This window comes from Rhea pennata, chromosome 11, assembly GCF_028389875.1.
Source record: "Rhea pennata isolate bPtePen1 chromosome 11, bPtePen1.pri, whole genome shotgun sequence".
Lineage (NCBI taxonomy): Eukaryota > Metazoa > Chordata > Aves > Rheiformes > Rheidae > Rhea > Rhea pennata.
The window spans coordinates 7348928-7364984 of NC_084673.1; positions in this window are offsets into that span (position 1 = coordinate 7348928).

The window sequence follows — 16057 nt, forward strand, 5'->3', positions numbered from 1 at the left end:
CTGCAATGAGTTGAACCGCATGCTTTGGACTCCAATGCTGTGAGCATGAGCCCTGTGCGCTGCCGCCTGCAGCTGCTTGCACGAGGCGAGCACAGGCGTGGGTGCTGGCAGCACCCAGCGGAGCAGCCCCAGCCACTCCTGGAATCCAGCTCACCATCTCGGCAACCCTGGGCATCACTCTTCCCAGGACAAAGCATGGATACGGCGCTGCTGGCCATTGCTTGCTTGGGTGGAGCTCACTCCTCCAGCAGCGGGAGGAAGGGCCAGCACCGGCCAGCCATGAGCTGGCTCGCAACTCCTCCTGTGAGTGCATGCGGAGCCTTACCGGAGGGGATGCTTGCTTCTTGGAAAAGCCTACGCGTCGCACGGGGAGGAGGCAGTGCAGAACCATGTGCCTCCCAGCTAAGCATTAGTGAAGCTTTTTAATCTCTCACTGTGGGATTTCTTTTTGCTTCTGCATTGTGCCATAAAGTATTTCAGACAAGGTGACATTTTCCATCTGCATAAAGTGCTTGCAAACAGTGTGAATTTAACTTTTATTGGCCTGATTTAGGGGTATGGGACTGTGCATAAGTCTTGGTCTCTCAACCTATAGTCCTGCACTTTAAGTGATGAATTAGTCAGTAAAATAAACAGGGTATTATCTAGCTGTACACTCGTCTGCATCTTCCAAACAAAATTAAAGCTTGTTTGAACGTATAAAAGCTAATGATGGTGAAATCAACTTGGCAATAAATTACCCCAAATTCAAAACTAATCTGGAACTTTCCGAAAGCTTGAAAATGTTCTGTTTCATGCAACAGAAAATGTAACACACAGGATGGCAATGTCTAACAGTGACAAGCCACTTTCAGAGCATCCCTGGACATCCTTCTGCGTGCCTCCACACACGGTGTGCTCTCTGTGGAGAGACTTTTGAGAAGTGCTAGGCCACTGCTGAGAAGCATTTTTTTGCCGCTCCATGGGATTCGGGGTCCAGGAGTCTTTCTGCCACAAATCTGGGTGAGCAGGAATAATAAAATCGGCATCCACACGTCCCAGCCATGGTCATGTGTGGAAACCGAACTACTCCCACTGGTAATCTGGTACTAGCGCAGACAGAGAAAGCACGAATCCCCGAGAGTGCTTGCCTGTGCCAGCGTGCCAGCCCTCCTCTCTGCACAGGTGCCCGCCTTTCCCCGGGAGGTTTGACCAGCTGATGGGGCACATACCAGTGTTACCACATTTCCCAGTTCCTTTCCTGCGTGCTGAGGGAAAGAGTGATCCGTCAGCTACCATCAGCAGCAATTGACTGTTGATGTCTTAATGGCAACCACCGTATCTGCAGCTGAAGTGCAATGGAATACTGATAGCCCCATGGCGATGCTACTTTATATTTCGTTTAACCCAGAACACAACATCCTGCAATGTATATATTTGTAACTGCTCCCTTGATGGTCTCTCTGGAGTATTATAAAGATTTATCATGTAGTGTTTGGTCAATACTAAATACCGTGAAATGTCAGTAGAGCAGTTTTTGGAATTGCTTGAGCAGTAAATAACAGAATCCAAAAAGAAATGAGCAGGTGAACAAGTAACCTTAAAGAAACCAAACCAAACCAAACCTAAACTAACCTTTAGAAAAGAACAAAGCAGCCAGGATTTTACTAGTAAGGCATCTTCTAATGAGCTATGCGTATTTTTGTCATTAAGTGCTCTGAAAAAGGTACCCATCTGAGTCTGGAAATGTGGAGCAATGAATTTTTCAGGACCAAGCAGCAGTGTGTCTCCAGCTCAAGTTCCCCTTCTTTCACTCCATTAAGTCCTTGCTCCTGCTTCCCAATGACCTCATGTTAGCAGCCATATTAGGGTTAGTGAAACAGCAACAGTAACATCCTCCAGATCCTCCTCTCCAGAAACCACTCTTAGAAACAGCATCTGCTTTGTGGGAGGCTGGCATGGACACCTCCACCCGGGGCTGACACATTCCCTCCTAAACGCCTCCCAGCCTGATAGTGGGGACTGCTCTGAGAAAACCCTCCAGGTTTTTTAACAGGTCAGAAGTTGGCTACTGCTTAAACATATGTTCCCCTTTCCCTGTCTCTGACTTGCAGAATAGCTGCTAACTAACCAAAAGACAACATGGGGAGCTGAGGCTATTAGTGAATAATAATGCCATTTGCAGGCAGCAAAGGCTGAAAGGCTTCCAGAACAGTTAGTAGTCTGTAAGCATCTCCCAGAAATGCATGAGCAGAGCTCCTGTGCATCAGCCAAAGAGTGATTTTTTTTCTTGGAAAGCACGTCTGCCTCACACTTTCAAGTCTTTTTTAGTGTCTTCAGTCTGAAAATGTGCTGGAAGAAAGTAGAGAAGCTGGAGTAAAGGACTCTACATGCTGGGACTGAATATCACTGCAGGTATGTGTACCTCATGACAGCCTCTGGCTGGGTGCTGGACATCCCCTCAGAGCTACAGCCAGCTGGGTTGAAACCAAACTGAGCGGCCCTATGACTGTCTTTTTTCTCTCTCTTTTTTTTTCTCTTCCCCCCCCCCAACTTGTGAGCTTTGGGGTAACAAGCTCTTAAGGAGGACGCCAATGTTCAATCGCCTCTGCAGCCTTCCCAGGAGCAGAGATACAAGGCAGCATGCCAGGCTCCTAAAAAAATGCATTTTTAGCACAAACTTCAAACAGGCCTGATTTTTTTTTTTTTTGGCTTTCCTGTGGGTTTCTCTCCCCCCACTCCCAAACATCTAATTTGTAGCAGAAGATTATATTCCTAATGGGGTCATCTTGAGTGCAGTACTGTACACAGTTCTGCTCTTCAAAGAATGAGCATGAATCCTAACAGCTCTGCAGGCAAGAAGTCCAGTGGGATCTCCACTTTCCTGCTTGCTGATCTAACTGTGGATCCATGGATCCCCCATGAGCCCATCAATGCAGTGTCTTGGTGGCAAATAATGACAAGGGGAGCCACCAAAGGACTCTTTTATGGTCCGGACTTGTTCACTACAGAGAATAGTTGTTCTGCAACTTTACTCTATTGTTTGGCAAATTAGTTTATTTCTTGCTGGTTTATTCCACATCTCTGTTTAATCACTCTGGTGCTATGTTTTTTTTCTTTAAATTGGATATTTCAATTCCTACATGAGACTTACTCTCAGTGATTTTTGTGTGCTTTTTCTGTATTCTGTTGCATCTTTTCTGTGGTTCAGTTATTTTAATTATGCATTTTATTTTAAGTACATTGTTTTATGACATCACTTGTTAATTGTTCAATTATCACTCTGTTCCTCCACTGTTTTGCAGTATGCAGTAGCCTTCAAGCACTGGAGGAGTGTGCCACAAACAGAAAAAAAAAAAAAAAAAAGGCCTAAAGACCCAAAGATGCATCGTAGACAGTTCTGCACTATTTGATTACATGTTGTTTGGCAAATAATTACTAAGAAATTAGCTTGTTTCTCACTATTGTAAGAAAGAGCTTTTGCAATGTGCCATAAGATTCCTGCTCGATGAAGACTTCCTCCTCCTCTTCCTCCTCCCGGACAGACTGCAGGGCCAAGTCCACACCACTTCCATTAACCAGTTAGTGGCAGATGCTATGATTTGCACTTTGGATTTGGCAGTACCTGTGGGTTTAAGAGCGTACGCACCAATCTTAGGCCTCTCCAGTGCAGGTAGCAGGACCAGTCTTAGAGGCTGCAGCAGTACCAGGATGAGGGCAAGATCGTCGCCTTTCAACTCCTGCAGCTCATCCGCTGCCATGATCTCATGCTCTTACTCTTTCATTTATTCTCATATCAACTGACTGACGTAACTTTCAGCATCATATCTCCCCCCGCGCCTGATTTACCTTTGCACGGTCCTTGCATTGCTCTTTACTACCCTTTGCACCATCACCAAAAAGGCCAGCCAGCCGGCGGGCCACGGGAGCAGCGAGGGCCCTCTCTCTGCCGCTGTGTTTCTGTGAGCCTGCGTTCAGCAGCTGTGCAAGGCGTGCAGCTTGCAGGTGGTAAGGAAGAATGCCTGAGGCCTTAGCCTCCTCCCAAAGCCTCCCCCAAGGCTAACAGCAGGCTCCAAAAGTTTACAGGCTTATTCAACCTTCCCTTATTGTCCCAGGCTCAAGAAAGCTCTGGCTTTCATGTGGTATTTCTACCTATTTGGCTTCTGGCCAAAAAACTGCAGAGGAATGAGAACTGCATTGTTTTACAGTAGGAAAACCATGGACTCAGAAGCAGTCATGCCCACACATTTCAATAGATGGATGAAAGGAGGTTTGCCAGTCTATAGAGGCAGAAATATTGAGTGGCTCCCCTCCAGACTAAGAAGATAGAAGTTTGTGTCTTCTCTGACAGAGGAAGGATTGACATCGGTGTTGTCTTGCAGACGCAGACAGCTCCACTCGCTGTGGAGAAAGAGCATGGTGGGAGCAGCAGGTGGACAACGCCCGCCCAGGTGGGGGTTGCCCCGAGATGAACTGAGCAGTGCCATGCTGCCAAGGTTTGGGCAGCCTGGGGCATGTCTAGGAACAAGCAGCAGGGCAGGAACGGGATCACAGACCTTAGTGACTTCACATGTTCAGGTTCAGGTGGCACCCAGCAGGATCCTGAGGAACTCCTGGGCAGGACTGAGGGACGGCACAGGTGGTTAAGAAGGGTCTAATTCCTTTTGTATGTCTGCCCCAGAGCTCTGTGTAATGCTATTACCCCCTACATAGATTTGCATACTTTCTATTGTCTTTTTATTATATCAAGCCGTAAGACAGTCTGGAAGTTGTTTTAAGACACTGAACTCATTACATAGCTCAGACAAAGCACTCCAGGTGCTCCTCAGCATGTCCAGTTGCAAAAGGGTTTCATCTACAAATCCATGCTGTACATTAATTCGGAAGGGATGTGACGTGAGTTGATGGCTCTTGCTTCTGTCAAGAATGCAACAGTTTGTGACCTATTTATAATAAAAACCTGAAAGAAAACTGAAGATGCTGAGATTCACCATATATCGCTGTAGTCTCTCACTTGTTTTACAGTAATTTGATGCTGCCTGAACACAGTAGTCGACCTTTTTTACTCCTGCTTGCAGGGTAGAACAGCAGGGATGATAAACCTTATGCTTTAGTTCAGAAATAGCACACATCAGTGAGAGAGACCAGAGTTGCACCACGGGAGCGTGTGGGTTGTGGCAGCTCAGAGCAAGTCTGATTACTGGGGTTTATTATATACAAGAAAACCATATTGCCTGCCAGAGAAATTGCACATTGGTCTAAAAACGTGTCTGTTTAGGGTTTGGCTTGTGTTTTCCATTTTAAACCCTAGCTCATATCTAGGTTTTATGTCTCCTCTCTTTTGAAAAGGGTGTTCTTTTAAGAGACCTGAATGATTCAAAGTCCTGAAAACCTGAAATGGAAACTGTTACTGGCACTGTGATGTTCCTAATCCACCTTAAACTGGAAGTAACCATAGTCTGTGTCAGCTGAACCCACATTCACATTGCTGTCCTTAATTAAAGGCAAAGTTGACTTCTCACCAAATACCCCAAATAAAAAGACATCTTCCAAATAGCTACGCAATGTGGAAGGGGAAGGATGGTAGGGGCATGGAGGAGAAATCTCACTCTGGCCACTTGGAAAGTATGTCTGGGACCTAAATTTGTGAACAAAAGTCAAGACCAGGAGTGACATTGCATCCTGCACATCACTGTGCCCAGTGTGCGAAGGACCAGCTTTGTTCTTCAGGCAACATAATAATGCAGCAAGGTAATCCTTAACACAAAGAGTATGGAAAAAAAGAAACAAACCAAAACCAGCGCAGAATAAATGCAGCACTCAGGGGTCATCTGGCTGCTGGGCAGGGCCTGCTTATGGGTATACAGAAGGAAACATAGCATGAGTAATGGCTCTGAAGCTGCTACACTGTATGGTTATTGCACAGAGATGACAGAGGCAAACAAGAATATTTCCACTTATTCAGCAGGTAGTGCAAAAACATGCACGATTCTTGCAGTGACCACAGACCACAAAGACAGTGGGCAAGTGCCTTCTTTCTACTAAATCATGTAATCTCTTTCAAAAACTGTGAAGGCCAACCTCAGAGATCACAGCGATTTTTCCTGATTAAAGACTAAATTTTTGGACCAGGTTGTCTAACTGTCATAGCAGCAAATGTGGGAAGAAGGGCCTTAGGCTATTTTTCTTGACATGGAAAACTTGCATGACACATCACTTGATGTGTTGATTCTGTTTTTTAAACATTGCCTAGCACAGAAATCAGAGCTGGCTGCAGCTACAGCCAGCTGTCATCTCTGCCCCATGCGGTCCAACATTTCTGCCTTCCAGGGGAGGAGCTGCACCCAAGCCCCATGTCCCTCCTGGCAACAACTGCTCTTCCACACAGACACAAGCAACATTTCTCAGTTGTCTCTCCCTCAAATCCAGCACAAGCAGATGACAGTCCCCGTGTTTCTCCAGGAACTATTTACATGACTGCAGACCAGTTTTGGCAGAATTTCTTGCTAAAATCATACTAAAAGTCATCTCACTTGGCTCGGAGTTGGCAGCTTGTCCACACTGGGGTCAACCGTGTGAACAGTACTGCAAGATGTGTGGTCCCAGCTGAACCTGAGCTCTTTGGGGCATGTTCCAGCTTGGCTTGGAAGTTGTGCTGCATCCCTTTTACTGATTGTACAAAAGGCCAAATTCTGCTGGAGCAGCCCTGACTTTAGGGCTTTTCTATACAGGTGAGAACTCGGGAGGAAAGCTTTCTTCCTGAGAAACAATACTTTCTTGGGTACTTCTTAAATTTCATATGGATGAAAGGACACAACTAGAGAAAAGAGCTGCTTCAGAGACTTGCTGTTGCACTTGGCTGGTGGGATCTTTCTTACTGATGCTAGTGTGTGAGAAGGATAAAAATGAGCCTATTTGTCAGATCCTGGGGAAATGCACATCGCAAGGAGAAAAGATAAAAATGTGATTTCTGCTTTGTTGCTAGTATTTTTTGCAGTTTATTTTTTAAAAGTAAAATTGATCCTAATTCTTCAAGGCCAGATCTTTCTTTTTTCCCCCAGATTTGATTTTCAATACTAAATTTGAGGACCTATGGACAGATCTTTAGAGACTACAAAAAAGGATACCATTGAAGTGCAGAGACAGTTGAGACTCTTCCAGTTGGAAGAATTCTCCAAACCACACTTCCTGACAGAGGCAATGGAACATGGCAGATGGTAGATGGCATCTTGTTTATCAAAACAAAAAATGTGGGCTCTCTTGAGGTGCTGGAAAGACTATACTGTTGAAGTGAGAAGCTGCGTGCACTTACCAGCTATTTGCTTGTACTAAAAAAAAAAAATGCTTCTTTTTGGTGCAAATTCCAGAAAAAGAGTACTAAGCCAAAGTGGAATTAATAGGGAGGACAGAGTGCTAGGTTAGGAAGCAAGATGCCATATCTCTTAAAAGAGCAGGAAGCCTTGAGTTTTGACCCCAGTAACTATCAGTGGAGACTGGTGTCCACTCAAGCAGGTAACACAAATGCTGCTGATGACCTCAGTTCTAGTCGTTTTGGTCCAGTTTTTCCTGGTGCTTTTCTTGTGTTCAAATCTGCAGTGGCTAGGAGGTGATCAGTATGCCCTCATTTTCTCTGATACCTAAAATATAAATTTAGAGACCATCAAACTGAGGACTAGCAGTTTTCTGTGGACTGCAGATGACACAGGCCTGGATTTTTTCCACATGAATTTAGCTGGATTCTGTAAGAAATGTGTATGTTCAGCATTTCTGAATGTTCAACACTATCCCAGTTTTGGCCTGGAAAATGCAATTGATCCAGTTTTCTTGTATGCTCCAAACTCCCAAATAACCAGGGTAGCCTCTGCAGAAAGATGAGATGCCCAAGATGTAGCACAATTATCTGCAGCATATATATAATATATTATATTATTACCTTATGGGAACTGCCCATAAACCAGAGGTAAATGCCACAGAGGGTAGTGAGAAATGGCAGGGGCCTCCTTGAGAGCTGTACAGTTCGTGACTGCCTAACCCAGTGGAAAATACTAAGACGGAGAGGTAGCAAATATTCTGTGTCCCGAAGCAGATGTGTACCCAAACAGATGTGGTCATTCTGCCATTGGGGTAAATCCAGTGCAGCTTTACAGATAAGAATGCAGATAAATTGGAATCAGAAAAGGTATGGGAGGAGAACTGGAACCCTAACATAGCTTTTTCTTTCAAACTGATCTGCACACATGTCACACAGTTGGATGTATGAATAGTAAATTATTCTATTCATTTCTTACTCTTGATGAACAGTAAATTAGTCTAATAACATTTACTGTTCAATTCATTGATTGTCAGAGGGAGATTAGAGGCAAACAGCTTTTAAGTCTTTCCAGCTGCAAACATTAGAGTTGTCTGAAGTTATGATTTTTGACTGTAATCAGCTGCGGCTCTCCAGCAGCCCCCCCGGCCGTCTCCACTGCGCAGGCACACCTGCACGTGCCCCAGCTCACCTACGAGGGGCCGTGCTGCTCAGGTGGCATCTTCAAACCGAGGAGCCCACGGCACCTCAGCAGCACGCCTCCTTGCAGCCCCCCGGAGAGAGCTTCGTTGAGGTCCGGGTGACGTGCGGAGCCGCGGGCCGGCGGCGCTCCTCGCCGCGGCCCCCGAGGCCGGGCCGGGGGCCGGGAGCGTCCGGCGGGCTGACAGACGGGCGCCACGCGGCCGCTGCGTCAGACGGGGCGGCCGCTGCGGCTGGAGCCGCGGCTTCTGCCTCCCGCCCGCGTGGGCTGCGTGCAGCCGTAAAACGCTGCTCGCCACATTTCAGGGAAATACTTTTCTGCTGGAAAATGGAAATCCGTTTCTTTTCTTTTCTTGCACCAATCTATGTGCAAATAATTGATTTTTTTGGTGGAATTCTCCACTGGGAAACCTGAAAAAGTGTTTTACTGACTTGGAGCAATTTGGTTTTGGTCTGTTTTTGGTTTTGCACTCACCTGGGCTGTTTGGGTTGTAAAAATCTTTGTTCTTTTCCATGAGCGATTCTCTGTTTTCCAGGGGCACCTTGGCCCTAAGGAGGCTGAGCCACGTAGACGCTGGGAGCAGGAGGAAGGTGGAGGTACGGTGCAGGGCACAGAGGCTCCCGGGGCCAAGCTTTTGCTTCTTCTCCTTCCCATAAGACCCGTCATAATGAGAAAATATTAAAACTCAGAGGGGACTGAAGTTGTGATTGTTTAGAGGGCGTTGATTTAAAAGCTCTGCTGTTTATGCATTTCTGGTGCTAAGATTTTACAACAGAAATACACACACACACCTTAACAACAAAGGGCTATAATGACTGTATTGTCACCAGATAAAACTGTCCTAAAAATAAATAAATGCTGCAGTTTAACATGATTCAGTAGGCAGGGTCCTTATTATTCTTTCACCATTCAAAGGAAGATTCCATTTCAGCATAACACACTCTGTATCTCAGTAGCATCTCTCATCCAACTCGTGCTTCTTTCAAAGTTTCTTTCTACTCGTGAGCACAGAGGGTTAAGAATAACCACAGGCACGGGCATTGTGGTCACTGATGCATATTTTTAAGTGGTAGGACATAGTGACGAATCGTGGTTTAAGTGTAATAAAACTGAGGTCCCGATTTGTTAATGAGGAGCATTGTCTGCTGCAGACACTAATTTCACTACAGGGTGCTGTCTTCTAACTTTTCAGTCTAATTAGAATGCATTTCCATATTCTTTATCAATTTCTTCTCCTACTGAAATCTTCTCAAATGACTTTTTTTTTCTTCACTTATGACTCATCCAAAGATTTTTATTTTTCCCAAAACAATCATTCAGATGCAACTGCATTTTTCCAGTAAACACGTTCAAAAAATAAATGACCTTGCCAGCTCATGCCTACACAGTGGGAGAAGGGCATTAGCAGTGCAGAGGCTGCTACTAATAATACACAGGAAAATTAAGTACGGGAGAAGACCGTCTTCTGCTAATTCCTTGAGCATTTAATTTCCAAATGCCCTGCAGTGGAATGAGTCTCAGGCAAGAACTTAATGGTAACCACTGGAATTCCAGCAGTGGGGAAACAAGTCCCCGCAGAACCAGTGGCATTTGGTGCACAGAAGAAAATAGGTTATCTGCTAAGGAGGCATTTCTTTAGTTTCCTTCAGTCCTCTACAGCTGTGTCCAGTTCCAGTTTTTATAATAAAGCAAATTATTAACTCAAGCTGATGGATTGGTTGGTGTTGGTAATAGGCTTTCACAATAATTAGTGATATATACTCATTACCCAAATTAAAAAGCCATATTAAAAATAAGGAGAGGAAATGTAGCAGCATTATCAAAGTAATAATTTCTACTTAGTGCATATCTTTCCTGAACTTTGGCAAATGTTGAATTATGCAACACAAACACTAATCTGAAAGCATTCTAATTAATGATGGTATTTCTTTGCTATCAAATTAAAACCAGCACATTCATAGTGCATCTGACTTAAATATTACTGCAAGTTCTTCACAGTCTGAGGAAGAATGTTGATATGTTTTAAAATATTATACCTATATCCATGTTACCAGGTTTGAACCTTATTCTTCCCTCGCAGAATAATTATAAATAAGAAAGATTTATATAACTCAAAGTTCACCCAAATATTTGTTTTGTTATTCAGTTCTTCAACCATCTCAGAGAAAAAAATGCAAAGATGAGTATCTTGACATCAATTAATCACAGTGCTTTGTTATCCAGGGTATGCTATAGTTTTCATAAACTAATGGAATCAAACAGTTGCTTTCACTTTAAAGATGCTTTATAGATGAAAACACACTTACAAAACTTCTTTAAGAATAAAACAATAATCAGGCAGCTAATTAAGCACATTGTAAGTACTGAGCTTTTGAGTTAAAGACCTGTCCAGGCTTTAACATCATTGTTACTTTGTTATTATATGCAGAAAGCCAATAAAAATATGATTTTGAAAAAAAATCACATTAGTGATTTGCCAGAGTGAATGTAGATGTCAAAAATGCTAATGCAGAGAAGCTGTCAGGAGTTTAAATAGATTTTTCACAGACTTGCCGCTCTTAATTATAGCTCAGCACCCTGCACAGGTTAAAAATGCCGGGTTCCTTCGAAACAAACTATCAGCTCCCTACCATCTCATCAAATTCTCCCTCTATTCCTTTTCAAATGGATCAATCAGATGCCAACACAAAACATTTTTCATTTGCATCTTTTCTTAAGCTTCCTTATCCACTGCAATTATATTTTTACCCAAGCCTATCCTAAAGGGGATAGAAGAGATTTCATGGAAGAAGCATAATTGGCAATTGAGCTTGCTCTTTTTGGGGCTTCCTTTATGAGAAACGATAGCATTTTGTGTTGTAGAAATTCATCGCTTAAATTAGGGATATCCTGGCTACTTAATTAAATAATCTAGAATAATCAGGCCAGGAGGGAGTAGCATATAGCTTTCACTTAACATTTTGTATTAATTTTTCAGATAACGCAATTCTACATAGTACCAAGCATTCAAGAAAGCATCAAAAAAGAGCTGCAAAAGGAAGGATTGACAAGTTGCTAATCCAATCCTCTAACTGTCACCGGGTGCCATGTAAAAGGGATCCTTTGTTCCTCAAGAGCTGACTGAGTTCCGTTAGTATCCATACTCAGAGCCCTGGGCACAATATTAATGCTAATACCGTTGTTACAGAGATGGAAAGCCGTTAAGAATGAACAATAATCAGCTCACAATATCATTGGACATATTCATGCAGCATGTAGTGTGGTGAGATTGGATAGCTCTGAACCTTTCTAAAGAGAAAACGAAAATCCAATTAACATCTTCTGTGTAAACCTCCTCGGCTACTTTCACTGGAGATGACCTTGGGCAGCTGTGTTGCAATTTTGCCAAAACCTCAATTATGTCTTTAATTCAGCAGTGTTGTTGGGTTTTGCCCAAACAGAAGGCCTGGCTCCGCAACCCGTTGCTCATGCTGAGTAACAGTCACACAAGTTGCTCAGCAGCCACTGGCATGCTCTGCGCCGAGCTGCCACAGAAACGGTCAGCAAAGCATGCTTCGGGGCTTGCAGATCCCTGTGGGAGGCGCAAACAAACAAACACGAGAGCTCTTTTGCCCTCCTTCTCCCCGCTGTAAATAAAACCCAGACTCTCACCTGTGCCGCACCATCATGCCGGGTGGCTGGCATGACCTGGTGCGTCAACAGCCCATTCCCTGCAGGCCGCGAGGTGAGGAGATGCCCCACGTGCCCCCACTCAGGGCTTCCTTCCAGCTGAAGCAGGATGGCAGCGCCCAGTTTTATTCCCTTGTAACCCAGTTCCCTGTACTCAAGGTCCTCTAGCCTACATTCAAGTGAGAGAAAATCTGTTCCTTTAGAACAAAGGTTCCTTGCTATCGGTCTGAATTGGACCTAGAAAAACTTTAATTATGAGTGAAATTTAGCCTGATGGAATAGTAAAAGCAGAGTGTTTCTTTAAGGCAGTATATGAATTCACCTATATGAATATGATGCGAATCCACTTATAGGAATATGTTATGAATTTAGTTCCCTAATGTAGGGTAAAGAAGTAACCACGACAAAAGTATTCATGAAGAAATATTTTTTAAAGTGTTTTACTATGGTGTCTACCTGATTTTTTTTTTTAATTAAGCCAGAGGGTAAACATAAATTTTCCCAGCCTGCCCTCCATAGCTTAGTTTTGGACAAATATATGCCTGCAGTTAGCCTAGCAGGTGTTGCTTGATGGTGAGCACTCATCCTGGCGGCCACATGGCCCCAGACTCCTCTAGTAGGCAACATCAGATACAGGAAGCTGTGGTCTTCTATCACCATGAGCAGGACCCTTAAAGAAGTGAAGATCATGATGGAAAGAAGAGCATTTCTTTCTAGCCAGCATGGACGGCTTCTGGGCACAAAGCTTCCTGTGACTGCACAATTTAGGGAAAAAATCAGTAAGGGACTTGTTACTGGCTATGCTACTGTCACTGAGATCTTCAATATGAATTGCAAGCTGCATTCAATCTGAAACTGTGTTACAGCTGCTGACAACACCACAAGTGAAGGATCTTGAGAAATAAAACATTTTGAACTCTTTCGTTTCATTTTCTTTCCATTATACCAGGACGATACTGCCTTATCTCAAACACACACTTGCATATTTGCACTCTATAATGGAGAAACAGCACTACATACAGGTCTGCAAAAGTAAACACCAAACTCTGCAAATCTTGCGTATAATTAGGAAGATTCTTTTGGATTTATTATTTTTTTCCCCCAAAGCTGTTGCTGCTTGATTTGGCTGTCATCTGTGTCACTTCCATGCAAAGATTCCTTCTGTTCTAGAAGGGGAAAATCAGAACAGCAAGCTAATAACTTGCTACAACAGTGAGATTTAAGGGAGAAAATAATTAAGCAGAGCTGTTCAGAGCACTATAGTTGCTGTACTTCCTTAAATGAAACAGGCCAGGATCGCCCTTTACTATAGACAGTCTCACCTGGGAAGGGCCAGCACAGACCATGTGCCTGATGGACACAAATATCCTTTGAGTACTTGCATCTTTTACTGCCCATGTGCATAAACTTGGAGCTGAATACAAGCTGTGACTTTAGAATGAAAAGAAACCAGCTTCCCCTTAAATATCCCCAGCCAAAGACTAACAAAACAAATTCAGTCTCAATCTCCTTGTTTTGATTTAATTTCCTGTTGTATTAATTTTGGCCATTCAATCTCATTGATCTACTGAGTCCCGCTCAGTTGTGACCTTGATTCAATTGCTTAATTGGCTTAGCAAAGTCTGGGTGCATCAGCTCTGTAATGTGCTTGCTTGATTTTTGTACGTGCTTGCTTATACTTTCTTATAAAATCCATAAAAAGTAAACAGAATGTCTTTTACATAAAATGGCAGCCAAGCTTAGAAACTCAAGGGCAAAGATAATTTCAGGTACATGCATGCCACTTCATCCTCTCCTCCTAGCATAAGCAAAATAATTTAATCTTACCTAGTTTAGATCTGGAGATATTTGAACACTGACATAGTCCCTCAGCAAAACTTTCTAGTTTAACAGATTACTGTCCATTAAGAGCTTGGATGAGGCACGAGCTCTCATTTTCATGACAGCTGTGGGGGTTGTTTCTCTGGTAGAAGCAAGGAAGGCACAGCCGATGGCAGTATCTTCTGCAGACACAGAACAACTTCCCCTCGTACCCTTCACTCAGCATCCTATCATCACCATACCTGGCTGAACCAAACCTCTGCTGCTGCTCTGATGCTAAGTATGCTGATGCAGTGCACTGGCATTTCTGTGTTTGCTTCATTTGCATTTAAACAATCAAGATTTTTAATTAAAATGCATAAATGAACTCTCCACTGAATGCCCTATCTCCTGTGTTATTTATTTTTTATATTAAACCTTCAATTTGATGGATAAGCACTGTCATTGGTCATTTCTGCTAAAATGATCCCATCAGCAGTGAAATATTTGACAAATCTGATATTAAATTTTTCATCCCTAGCTTTCAGCACTTGTGGTCCATTAAGATAAATAGGATGTCTCACACTTCTGATCTATTCTTTGAAGCTCCCTGGGACCAGCACTCTATTAAACACAGAAGGATGCAAGTCAGAAGGATGGTCTGTGATCCAAAGAGTGCTCTTCTTACAGCTTTCTTTATATGGCCCAGCACATCCACCGAGGTAGAGGGCCCTTTGCTTCTTCAGAGTTCTCCTTCTGAGACAACTGTCCCTCTTTTCTGAACAGTGACACAATCTGGGGGTTTGGCGTATCTATCTGTTGCTGGAACTGAAAGTTATGTGGACTGTCTGCAAAGTGAAACTTGTTTTATTTTATGGATTTTTTTTTTCACCTTGTGACAGTAGAAGCTATGGTTATCACAAAGGCTCCTGCACTGAAATTTAGCTCCAAGGAAAGTAATTTGTCCCAAGAACTGCATTCTAATACAGAGAATAAAGTAGAAAACACATTCTGCTACTAGCCTCTCTCAGAGGATTACTGTAAAACTAAACTAATAGCAATGCAGCATTCCTTCAAAAACTGAAATCTTGCTCACATGCTAAGAAGCTGTAAGAGTAACAGCATCATCTGGTGGCTTCTGTCACAAAGAATGGATTAATTGATTTTTTTGTTCTACTTTCAGTTAAATTCCTGTTCTCTCAGGTGAGGCCAAGTCCTGAAGGAATGTGTGAGAGGAAAAATAAGACAGAAAATGATAAAAATGAAAGAAGGTAGTAATGAAAACCTCAGCTAAGCTGAAACATTAAACTTCATTTCAATATCTCAAATCTTTTTTAAAGGATTTTTTAAAGAACATTTAAAAACTCTGCCTTCACTGAAGTCAAGCTTCATTTAAGGCAATGTTGGTTATAGTTGGGATTTTCAAATTATATATTAAGAGCAGGAACAAGGCTGCTAAAGGCCTTTAACCTTAGATAAGTAGAATTTTAGTGGACAAAAACAAGGACATACATATATCTGTTCTCTTGTCTCTGACTGCAGGATTTGTGTATATATATATATAACATGGCAGTATTTCTTTGGGTTGCAAGCTGAAGAGGCTTACATTCCTTATATTACTTCACTGCTGCGATAGCATGGCCATAAAATCAAGAGAGCTGCTGGGAACTGTTGAAAGGATTGGTGTAAAACTTAATAAAATCTTGGGGCAATTCCTGTCCACCGTATCCTTCATACCTGCTAACCCAAATCACTCCAGCTCTCTCTGCACGTTCCTTGGAATTCTGGTGACTGATCCTCTTAACTTTTGGAGAGTTAGTATGTAAAAATAAGATGATATCAGTTTATAAAAGAGTTTCAGCTGTGAACAAGAGTTATTATGATTACAATTGTAAAACAAGTTAATCCACCAAAGCTTACATGTACAGCTAATACAATACTAGAGGTTGCATCAGCTTTCTTTAGGTATTAAACTGCCCTGACCCATATGGACTAACTATTCCCCGAAGCATCTAAGATCATCAGTAAGAAGTTTACTGTGATCCAGATGAAGCAGAAGGCTACACAGGCCTACAGAACCCAAAGCCATCAGGATTAGT